This window comes from Bubalus kerabau, chromosome 3, assembly GCF_029407905.1.
Source record: "Bubalus kerabau isolate K-KA32 ecotype Philippines breed swamp buffalo chromosome 3, PCC_UOA_SB_1v2, whole genome shotgun sequence".
Lineage (NCBI taxonomy): Eukaryota > Metazoa > Chordata > Mammalia > Artiodactyla > Bovidae > Bubalus > Bubalus kerabau.
The window spans coordinates 35167604-35179583 of record NC_073626.1 but is presented as its reverse complement, the minus strand read 5'-3'; the positions used below and the strand labels follow the sequence as shown (position 1 = coordinate 35179583).

Genomic DNA, 11980 nt, shown 5'->3' with positions numbered 1-11980 from the left:
ATTACTCAACTTACTTAACTTTCCTTCAGGCAAATTACTTGACTTTCCTCTGCCCCCATTCTTTTTTTTTTTAACTGGAAGATAATTGCTATACAATATTGTGTTGGTTGCTGCCATAAATCACCATGAATCAGCCCTAGGGTAGGTATACACATGCCCCCTCCCTCTTGACCCTCCCCCCCACAATCTCCCACCCCCATCCCACACCTCTGAGCTATCACAGAGCACCGGATCTGAATCCCTGCCTCATCCAGCAAATTTCCACTGGCTATCTAAGTTTACATACAGTAATGTAAATGTTTCAATGCTACTCTTTCAATTTGTAAAAATATGGAATGGTTCTCCAATTTGCATGTCATCCTTGCACAGGGGCCATACTAATCTTCTCTGTATCGTTCCAATTTTAGTGTTTGTGCTGCCAAAGTGAGCACCTGCCTCCATTCTTATCTGTACAATGAGTAGTGAAATAAATTTCTCCCTCATAGGATTGTGGTGAGACTTACATAAGTTAATACCTGCAAAGTGCTCAAACAGCACCTGGCACCTAAATGCTATTAAGTGATAACTGTCATTATGATAGATCCCATAATGAATTCAAAACTTAGTTTGGAAGCCCCAAAACATGGTTTGCTCAGAAAATTATAATGCTTATTAAATTTAAAAGTATAATTCAAACAACAATTACATATTCCTAATTTAGTTTAACATGTTTTAGTATTTGTTAAAAGTAGTCCAGCAATGCTTCAAAGGACATTTCAAAAAAATATAAACCCACAAAATGAGAGAAAGTATTTGCAAACATATATCTGATAAGGATCTTGTAATCAGAAAAAAAGGACTTTTATGACCTAACAGACTGGTTCCAAATAGGAAAAGGAGTACGTAAAGGCTGTATATTGTCACCCTGTTTATTTAACTTATACGCAGAGTACATCATGAGAAATGCTGGGCTGGAAGAAGCACACACTGGAGTCAAGATTGCCAGGAGAAATATCAATAACCTCAGATATGCAGATGACATTACCCTTATGGCAGAAAGTGAAGAGAACTAAAAAGCCTCTTGATGAAAGTGAAAGAGGAGGGTGAAAAAGTTGGCTTAAAGCTCAACATTCAGAAAACTAAGATCATGGCATCTGGTCCCATCACTTCATGGTTTTTATAGATGGGGAAACAGTGGAAACAGTGGCAGACTTTATTTTGGGGGGCTCCAAAATCACTGCAGATGTTGATTGCAGCCATGAAATTAAAAGACACTTACTCCTTGGAAGGAAAGTTATGGCCAACCTAGACAGCATATTCAAAAGCAGAGACATGACTTTGCCAACAAAGGTCCGTCTAGTCAAGGCTATGGTTTTTCCAGTGGTCATTTATGGATGTGAGAGTTGGACTGTGAAGAAAGCTGAGCGCCGAAGAATTGATGCTTTTGAACTGTGGTGTTGGAGAAGACTCTTGAGAGTCCCTTGGACTCCAACCAGTCCATTCTGAAGGAGATCAGCCCTGGGATTTCTTTGGAAGGAATGATGCTAAAGCTGAAACTCCAGTACTTTGGCCACCTAATGCGAAGAGTTGACTCATTGGAAAAGACTCTGATGCTGGGAGGGACTGGGGGTGGGAGGATGACAGAGGATGAGATGGCTGGATGGCATCACTGACTCGATGGACGTGAGTCTGAGTGAATTCCGGGAGTTGGTGATGGACAGGGAGGCCTGGTGTGCTGCAATTCATGGGGTCGCAAAGAGTGGGACACGACTGAGTGACTGAACTGAACTGATGACCTAACAATAAAAAGACAACCCAATTAAAAACTGGGAAAAGAATTTGCATAGACATTTTTCCAAAGAAGATATACAAAGGTTAACAACACATGAAATGACACTCTACATCGTCTGTCATTAGGGAAATGAAAATCAGTACCACAAGGAGATATTATTTTAGACCTACTAAATGGCTATCATTAAAAAAAAATGTGTTAGTGAGGATGTGGCAAAATTGGACTCCTCATACAATGTTGATGGGAATGTAAAATGTGTAGCCCTTTGAAAAATAGGCAATTCTTCAAAAAGTTAAACTCAGAGTTACCATATGACCCAGCAATTGCAGCCCTAGGTGCAACTGACTACACAAACACAAAAAGCATTTGTCCACACAAAAACTTGAACATGAATATTCATAGAACTAGACTAACTGCTGTTCACAATAGCCAAAAGGTAGAAAAACCCAAAGTCCATCAACTGATGAATGGATAAACAAAACACACTCTATGATAGACTATCTGTGATAGACTATTCTTTGGCCATAAAAAGAAATGAAGTACTAATTCAAGCTACAACATGAGTGAACCATAAAAACACTGTTAAGAAGCTGGACACATAACACCATGTATTGTATGATTTCATTTATATGAAACATCCAGAATAGGAAAATCCATAAAGACAGAAAATAGATTAGTTGTTCCCAGGGGTTTAGGGGAGGGACAGTTGGAAGTATCTACTAGTGAGGAACCAGGTCTCCTTACGGGGAAATGAAAATGATCTGGCATTAGACAGTGGTGATATCTTGTGAATATACTAAAGATCATAGGTTTGTACACTTTAAAAGGGTGACATTTATGGTATGTGGATAATGCCTTAATAATAATAATGCCTGAAGGGAACTACTTAAAAAAAAAAAGTTAGTTCAGCAAATGAGGGGCAGAAGAGAGATTACTTTGCACCCGGGCCCCAGCTGAGGAGACAGTCTAATGAAATATCATTTAGAGTTTTGGGGAGTAAATGCTTCTGTTTTGTCAAGTCAGTTCAGGAAAGGCTGAAGGGGGCATGTGTGCTAAACCCATCACTGGGCTGCAACTGCCCTGTTGGGGGAAAAGGAGTCCTATTTGTGTCTTAGGAGTTGGAGAATGTCTCTGAACTTCAGTCCCCTCATCTGGGCAATGGGGATACAACTGGTGTCTGAACTTCTATTCAACACTCCTGTTTCCTCATTTGTCTCTGTATTTTCCGCTTCTAACAACACTTGTTTTATCCTCCTTAGTGACTTCTAAAGGTGGAAGGCTTACACAATGTGAAATAAACTTTTCTATGCTTTCTCATCATTTCTTGTTTGGGGGAATAGTCAAGACCCTTAGTTTTGTAAATGTTTCTTGAAAGGTTCAATAAACTTGAAAAATTACTCTTCACTGATATTTTACTGTCATGTTTCTGCCTCTTTCATGTGTTTCTTCTTCAAAAAGGCAGTTTGAGGTTCACTGCCTTTTGCACTCTATGGCTCTCTGAAGAAAGTCCCACATTAGGAGTTTGGGAGGACTTCATTGTTTTATTCCTGGAGATGCTGCCTCCTTTAGGAAGGCTAACTTTATCAGTCCAAGGATCTGTCCTCAGAATTTCCAGGGCACATCAAATAATCCTTTTCTAAGATTCCCTACCTCTTCCTGCATTGGGTCACCTTGTGCCCATGTCTCAGGCTCCTGGTTGGGTTTTCTTTATCCTGGCATCCAGTATAGGGCTCCACACAAAGAAACAAGCATTGAACTGTGACTACCATGCTGCTTTCATACAACTTGCAAGGAGTCAGTGGGCAGGTCCTTTACTGCTCCCCATCTTCTGTGGCCTTCCTATATTGAATGGCCACAACAAACATAATATGCCTCATCTTTTCTCTTTCAGTGCTTATGAAAGACTAGCCAAGTCTAGTCTTTCAAATACTTTCAAATATTCCTTTCCAAGTATTTGCCATCCATGTACAGGTACAGCAAATGACAGTATTCCACTCTTCTTCCTTGCCTGGCTTCCATTATTCTGACTCTAACCCAAGAGTCTTTGTAAAGAATATTAACAGGGAAAATTAACATCTCTTGTAAGAATGCATTTTCAGTTACTGACAGTGGTTGTTTTGAATACTTTGTGTGACTAAAGCCTCTAAAATATTTTAACAAATACCACAAATAAGTCCAGTTGAGTGTTTAAGTATTACCTACTCAACTGAGAGGGTATAGTTTATACCATCTAAGGGCAGGCCCCTCTTTTATCAAGATGACTATTTCCCTAATTGCCCCCTGCTTTTTCCTGCACATTCCTGTCCTAGTATCTGTAATATTGTTTTACACTTGTTTACTTTTCTAACTTTCTTCAGTTGACAGGTTGAGACTTACTTATGAGTGTATCTATAGTACCAAGTTTAGTGGGGGTGTTCAGCAAATGATAGTTATTATTACTAGTACACTACTACTAGGAGAGTGAAAAGGCTGGCTTAAAACTCAACGTTTAAAAAACAAAGATCATGGCATCTGGTCCCATCACTTCATGGCATAGATGAGGAAACAATGGAAACAGTGACAGACTTTCTTAGGCTCCAAAATCACTGTGGACGGTGACTGCCGTCATGAAATTAAAAGACACTTGCTCCTTGGAAGAAAAGCTATGACCAACCTAGACAGCATATTAAAAAGCAGAGACATTACTTTGCCAACAAAGGTCCATACAGTCAAAGCTATGGTTTTTCAAGTAGTCATGTATAGATGTGAGAGTTGGACCACAAAGAAGGCTGAGTGCTGAAGAACTGATGCTTTTGAACTGTGGCACTGGATAAAACTCTTGAGAGTCCCTTGGACTGCAAGGCGCTCAAACCAGTCAATCCTAAAGGGAATCAATCTTGCATATTCATTGGAAGGACTGATGCTGAAGCTGAAAGTCCAATACTTTGGCTACCTGATGGGAAGGGCCGACTCACTGGAAAAGACCTTGATGCTGGGAAAGACTGAAGGCAAGAGAAGGGGACGACAGAGGATGAGATGGTTGGATGGCATCACTGACTCAATGGAACATCAGTTTGAGCAAACTCCAGGAAATAGTGAAGGACAGGGAAGCCTAGCATGCTGCAGTCCATGGGATCACAGAGTCGGACATGACTAAGCAACTGAACAACTACTCAGTCAGTTCAGTCACTCAGTTGTGTCTGACTCTTTGCGACCCCATGAATCACAGCACACCAGGACTCCATGTTCATTACCAACTCCGGGAGTTTACTCAAACTCATGTCCATCGAGTTGGTGATGCCATCCAGCCATCTCATCCTCTGTCGTCCCCTTCTCCTCCTGCCCCCAATCCTTCCCAGCATCAAGGTCTTTTCCAATGAGTCAACTCTTCGCATGAGGTGGCCAAAGTACTGGAGTTTCAGCCTCAGCATCATTCCTTCCAAAGAACACCCAGGACTGATCTCCTTTAGGATGGACTGGTTGGATCTCCTTGCAGTCCAAGGGACTCTCAAGAGTCTTCTCCAATAGCACAGTTCAAAAGCATCAATTCTTTGGCGCTCAGCTTTCTTCACAGTCCAACTCTCACATCCATACATGACCACTGGAAAAACCATGACCTTGACATGACCTTTGTTATCAAAGTAATGTCTCTGCTTTTTAATATGCTATCCAGATTGGTCATAACTTTCCTTCCAAGGAGTAAGCTAAGATTAAAATCTCCCATTAACATTTTGTGTTGTATTGTTAGGTATATGCTGCTGATGCTAAGTCGCTTCAGTCGTGTCCGACTCTGTGCGACCCCATAGACGGCAGCCCAACAGGCTCCCCCGTCCCTGGGATTCTCCAGGCAAGAACACTGGAGTGGCTTGCCATTTCCTTCTCCAAAGCATGAAAGTGAAAAGTGAAAGTGAAGTCGCTCAGTCGTGTCCGACTCTTAGCGACCACATGGACTGCAGCCCACCAAGCTCCTCCATCCATGGGATTTTCCAGGCAAGAGTACTGGAGTGGGGTGCCATTGCCTTCTCCATGTTAGGTATATATATGTTGTATAATTGTTGTTTTCTTGATTAATTGACCCTTTTATTGTTGTTGTTAGGTGAAGAAACAAGCTTTTCAACTCTAGGTGAGTGGTAAATGGAGATAATGACCTCCAGCACCTGGAGGACTGTCACAGGGGAGAGGTATAACTGCTACTGAGGCCCCTGAACAGAAGTCATAGGGAAGCAGATGTGGATTCAGTCCAAGAAAAGAACCTGCTAATAGAGCCAAACATGGAGTGGCTGCTTCAGACAGTAGTGAGCTTCCTGTCTTTGGATGTTACAAGTAATGCTGGAGAACAAACCAACTGTTCATCAGTGTTGCAGAAAGAATCCAAGCATCATATACAGATATCTTTAAGGTTTCTTCACAATCTGATGATATATTATTTTGTGATTCCATTCCTCAAGAGGGTTTGAAATGTGTGTTAGCAAGGGAGCATTGCTAAAATAGTGGCAGCTAACACCTATGGAATGGCAATCACAGGCACTGTATTTGTTATTTCTGATCTAACAATGTGGTGATGGATTTCAGTGTTACATTACCAACTGTACAGAAAAGGAAAGTGGCTTGGAGAGGTTAAGAAATGTGTTCAACATTATACATTATAGACCTTCAAGCATTCTGACTCTTGAGTTCATACTTTTCCTACCTGATGCTCCTAAGTATGGTTTCTGCCAAGCTATCCATGTGTTTCAGTCTGAAAGGATACTACGCTTGTCTGCACAGCATCTCTGTACCTGAAGATAAGAGGGACTATCCAGGTAACTAATGGGTTGAGATACAAGAGGCAGGGAAATGTCATTAAAACTTTTCCATGGCTTCTTAGCACCTTCAAGATAAAGTATTGTTTTAATTAACGTATGTTTTGGCAGTATTGGGTCTCTGTTGCTATGTGCAGGGCTTCTGTAGTTGTGGTGTTGGGAGATAATCTTCATTGTGGTGCACAGGCTTTTCATTGTGGTGGCTTCTCCTGTTGCACAGCACAGGCTCTAGGCATGCTGGCTTCAGTAGTTGTGGTGCGTGGGCTCAGCTGCCCTGCAGTATGTGGGATCTTCCTAGACCAGGGATCAAACTTGTATCCCCTGCACTGACAGGCAGATTCTCAACCACTGGACCACCTGGGAAGTCCCTCAAGATAAAATTTTTAACTTCGTTCTAGGATTCTACACCTTTCCAGTCTTCTAAACCATTTCTCCTGTTGCCTCAATTTCTGTAATTATACTAAATGAGTTTCTTAATCTGCCAAGTTCTTTCCTGCATTAGGGCCTTTGCAGATGCTACCTCTTTTCTGGGAACTTGCTTCTCCAGTATCTTCACCTCACTAATTCCTGCCTAACCTCAGCTCTCCCTCTCACCTATTTAGTACCAGGCTATTTGCCCCAGGCACTCCCTCCTACAGCATCCTGTGCTGGGGGTAGAGGGAGTGCAACCTATGATAGCTATGTTTTCCCTTCCTAAGTGCTGAATCAAATGAGGAAAAATAGGTCTGCCAACTTCCTGCCCACCTCTCCTGCCACAATCTAGGCTCTGTCTACCCCAGTAGTCTGTGACCCTGGGAAGGCAGGACCCAGGACTATGTATGCTTCCAGTGTCTTGCTCAATTTCTGGTACATGGTGCTCAATAAATATTTTTTGGTGAATGAATGTTAAATGTTGCACACAAGTATCCCTCTAGTGTGAGTAGATGAGGACCAGTGGGAGATATGTGCAGTTATCAGTGGACTGGTAGGGGTTGAAAGTTTTGTTATAACAAAAGCCCTGGAGCAAGAGGAGTTCAGCTGTCAAGGAGTAAGAATCAGTAGTTGTTTCTTAATATACATAAGGATCAGCATGTATGATGCAAAATGGAATACGATTTAAACTGATCCTAATTATAAATATTAGGTAACTAATAAAGTAAAAAGAGAATTGAAAATTTGCTTGGGCAGTAAATCAGTCCCTCTAATTACAGTCATTCACAAGAAATTACTAATTAAGTCAAATTAGCAGGTAGCACAATTATGCCATCATTAAATATATGGCAAAAGAGAGACTGCAGGAAAGTGTTACATAAACTGTAAAGCACCTTACTGATATGGTTGTTATCATGTGTCAGGTTAGTGCTGCAATGAGTTTTAATTACAACTATAAATCACTCATTTTATACTATTGTAGACTTGTTCAAGTACATGGTCATATGCTTGTGACTTTTAAGGCATTATCAAAATTTGTATCTACAATGACTCCTTTAAAAGGTTTCACTCAGTTCTGTATATTATTGAAAAATCAGTCTTCTCTCTTTATCATTGTGTTTTTCAACCTTTATTACCCATAACCCTTGTGCTTTCTCACTCCATGTTTTGAATATCCCCTCCAACTAGAAAGCTGTACTTTTTATAAACAAAAAGTGAAAACAAACAAAAAACCCCCACAAAAATAGAAACATACACACAAAACTGAAATACTTTCTTATAATACACTAATCCTCCCACTTGTAGATAATTGCTGCTGCATAATCAACATTATTTATGACGCTGTCAAGAGTCTGTCCAATTTTTCCTTTGTTTCCCAGCATCAACTTGCCATCAGATGAACCTGTTGAGAGCACTCTGTATTAGCTACTTGTGGTTAGCTGCTTAGGGCAATTGAGAGAACTACATTTTGTGATTCAGTGGCATCAGTTGGACTAATTCAGAATCAACACTGTCAGAAAGGACTTCCTGACCCTTCACCATGGCTGCCTTCAAACATATGCTTGTGGACTGTAACCCACCAGGCTCCTCTGCCCCAGGGAATTCCCAGGCAAGAATACTGGAGTGGGTTGCCATACCCTCCTCTAGGGGGTCTTCCCAACCCAGGGATGGAACTCATGTCTCCTGCATCACAGGTGGAGTCTTTACCACTGGGCCACCAGGGAAGCCCAAAACATACGCTTGTGAAGAAATCAATAACAGCTTTAAATGATGGTTTTCCATGCAAAGATGGATTTGGCTTCTCAAGTAGTACTTGAGAATGTGCATTTCATCTGAAAGTGTATATTTAAAAATGACCTCCAAATAATCAGCAGCATGAAAAATGTATCCATATGCTGGAAACAGAGAAGAGGAGTAAAACTTGGCGGTCAGCTTACTTACAAATCTGATAGATGGTGACAGTGCTCCTTGGTGGAAACTATCTGCAACTCCTCATCTTCTTGCTAAGGTCTGGGGGTAAATTTTTTTTATATATATAATACACAAGAATAGTCCTTTCAGGTCATGAGACTTTGCAATAAGACTAAAACAGTTTAATCTTATGAATTTCAATAAATGCAAATGCTTACCTTTTTATAGAGAAGTCTTTCAGTTCCTCTATGAAGTTCAAGTTCACAGAATCAGGAGCCAAGTTCTACCCTCTTCCCAACTCCAAAATGATTGGGTTCTTTCTCCTCTTCTCCTGAGCTTTTGGAACACGTAGAGCTATAAGGTCTTTACGTCTAATCTCTTACACCCCACACCTCACCACCAAAAAAAGGGCAGCAATTACTAGTATCTTAGTGGAGATAAAAACCTGAGCACCCATCTTTTGATAAAAAGCCACAAAGAAGAAGGCTACAAACAAAGAAGGTACTAAATGAACGTTTTATTTTCTACTTAGAAGCATTTCTTTTGGAGAATCTCATTTTCCTTAGTGCACATTAATTCAACTTAGTCTAGACTCCTCAGTAAGGTAGACCCTGCCTTCCCAGGGTGAGCTAATGACCGGGGCTTGGTCTGGATACTTCATCCACTTGGCCACAGCAATTGTTCAAAGATAGAAATGTAGCCCAATTCACATGAATCAACATCCTCCCTGAGATTTTTTTTGGAGCTGTAAGGAAAGATACACTCTCACTTCCTACTTAGAAGCCTGTAAAAACAATTGCAACTTGAGACTGCAGGGCTTAACTTGCCCCTTAGTGAAGAGAAAATGAGAAGTTAAGCAGAGGGGAGGAAATGGGGAACAAAGAGGCCCAATGACACCTCTGACATCCTGGATCTAACAATGACTTGGTTTCCCAGTTACCAAACCACAAATTACCACCTATTCATTTTTTTTTTTTCTCTCTTAAGCGGTGTGAGTTCAGTTTCTGTTACAACCAAAACAGTCCTAATTAAGGATTTGGACAGTTCTTCAAAGAAGATACACAAATGGCTGATAAGCACATAAAGAGATGCTTGACATCATTAGTCATTAAAGAAATGCAAATCAAAACAATAAGGATACCACTTCATACTCACTAGAATGGCTATAATTAAAAAAGAAAAACAGAAAGTAACAAGTGTTGGAGGTCCAGTGGTTAAGAATCCTCCTGCCAATGCAAGGAACGAGGGTTTGATCCCTGGTCTGGGAAGATTCCACGTGCCATGAGGTAACTAAGCTCATGTGCCACAACTAATGAACCTGTGTGCCTTAGAGCCAATGCTCTGTAAAAAGAGAAGCTACCGCAATGAGAAGCCCACACATCATGACTAGAGAATAGCTCCCACTTGTCACAACTAGAGAAAGCCCATGCACAGCAATGAAGGCCCAGCATAGCCAAAAATAAATAGATTTAAATTTTTTTTAAATAAATATATATATTTTACAAGTGTTGGAAAGATGTGGAAAAAAATTAAACCTCACATTTCTGGTAGGAATGTAAAGTGGTACAGCTGCTGTGGAAAACAGATTGACAGTTCCTCAAAAAGTAATATACTGTAACTTCACAGAAATGGCAGAGCAGAGAACTCCAAGAATCAGCTCCTCCACTGAAGTTATCATTAAGCTGGCAAAAACTGACAGAATCAACTTCTTGAGAACTTTGCAATCTAATAAAAATTTTACAATGGAGTCCAACCAGTGGTGTGCTTAATGAAAAAAGTAGCTGCAAAATTTCAATAAAAAAGCATTGCAGCATTTTTGCTTACCTATCTAACATGTCCCATTCCACAGCTTGGAGGTGGCCATTGGGATAGCAGTCCACATTTCTGGTATAGCTTGCTAGTGCCAGGAGAAAGCAATATGGCAATATGCACCTTGTTCTCAAAAGATCGTAACTGTGAATTTTGCCTTATTTGGTGGTTCCCTGAAGGATCTGTGCTAAGGCTGACCCTGTTTTGCTTCCCTCAAGCTGGAGCAGCTTTCACAACATTCACTGAAACCATTTAAAGACATATACTACCAGCGGCTGCCTAGATAAAGAAACAATGAATCGAACAACCAGGAGGCAAATCTAAAAGTCTGGAAAGGAGAAGACTGAGGAGGAAGACACACAGAGAAATAAGAACTCTAGATGGCTACCAGGTGTATGGGGAAATTCAGCATGAAAAATACACGCCCAAGGACAGATAAAGGTTCAGAAAAGACCTGAGAGGACCTTAGGCTTGCATGTTCAGCTAAACTTTGGGCTTCATGCAGCCAGAAGGTGAAGGTTAAGGCAGAGTTCTAGGAAAATTGGCTTAGCACTGAAGTATTGCCCCCCAGGTCAGTGTCTGCAAAGACCAGGAGAGGTGGGGTTTTAGTCTGTTTTTATTTGATTTTCCACTCCAGGCATTTAAAGAAATCTCCATCAGGTCACTGACTGCTGTGATAATGGAACAGAGATTTAAAGATCACACACAAACATACAGTCTTAACAAAAACAGTTTGGAAAATTCAATAAACAAATGATGGCTACAGACTTCAATAATCAACAGCAAACCCTGGGAAGGGGATCTGATTCCCAGGGTGACAAGTTATAATAGTCAAAACATCCAGTTTTAAACCAAAAAATCACAAGGTATAAAAAGAATAAAGAAAATATGGTTCATTCATAGGGAAAAAAGAAATTTATAGAAACCATCACCAAGGAAACCCAGACTCTGGACTTACTAGGCAAATATTTTCAATCAACTGTCTTGGATATGCTCAAAGAGCTAAAGAAATTAATGGACAAAAAAACCCCAGGAGAATGAACAAATATCAATATAAGGATATAAAAAGAACCAAATAAAATTCTAGAACTGAAAAGTACAGTGGCTGAAATGAAAAACTCACTATGAGGGTTCAACAGCTTTAGATTCAAGTTGGCAGGAAATGAGTAAACTGGGAGAGAGAATTACTGAAATTATGTGAGTATCAGAAAGAAAAAAGGATTCAGTTCAGTCGCTCAGTCGTATCTGATTCTTTGAGACCCCATGAATCGCAGCACGCCAGGCCTCCCTGTCCATC

At 40.6% G+C, this 11980-nt stretch overlaps 1 non-coding gene across 1 annotated transcript; it reads right to left on the bottom strand.

Annotated features, from left to right (window-relative positions):
• Window positions 1-324: 324 nt before the first annotated feature.
• LOC129648169 (U6 spliceosomal RNA) lies at window positions 325-431 on the bottom strand. Its single transcript, XR_008712750.1, has one exon. It is a non-coding gene; the product is annotated as a U6 spliceosomal RNA (small nuclear RNA).
• Window positions 432-11980: the final 11549 nt, after the last annotated feature.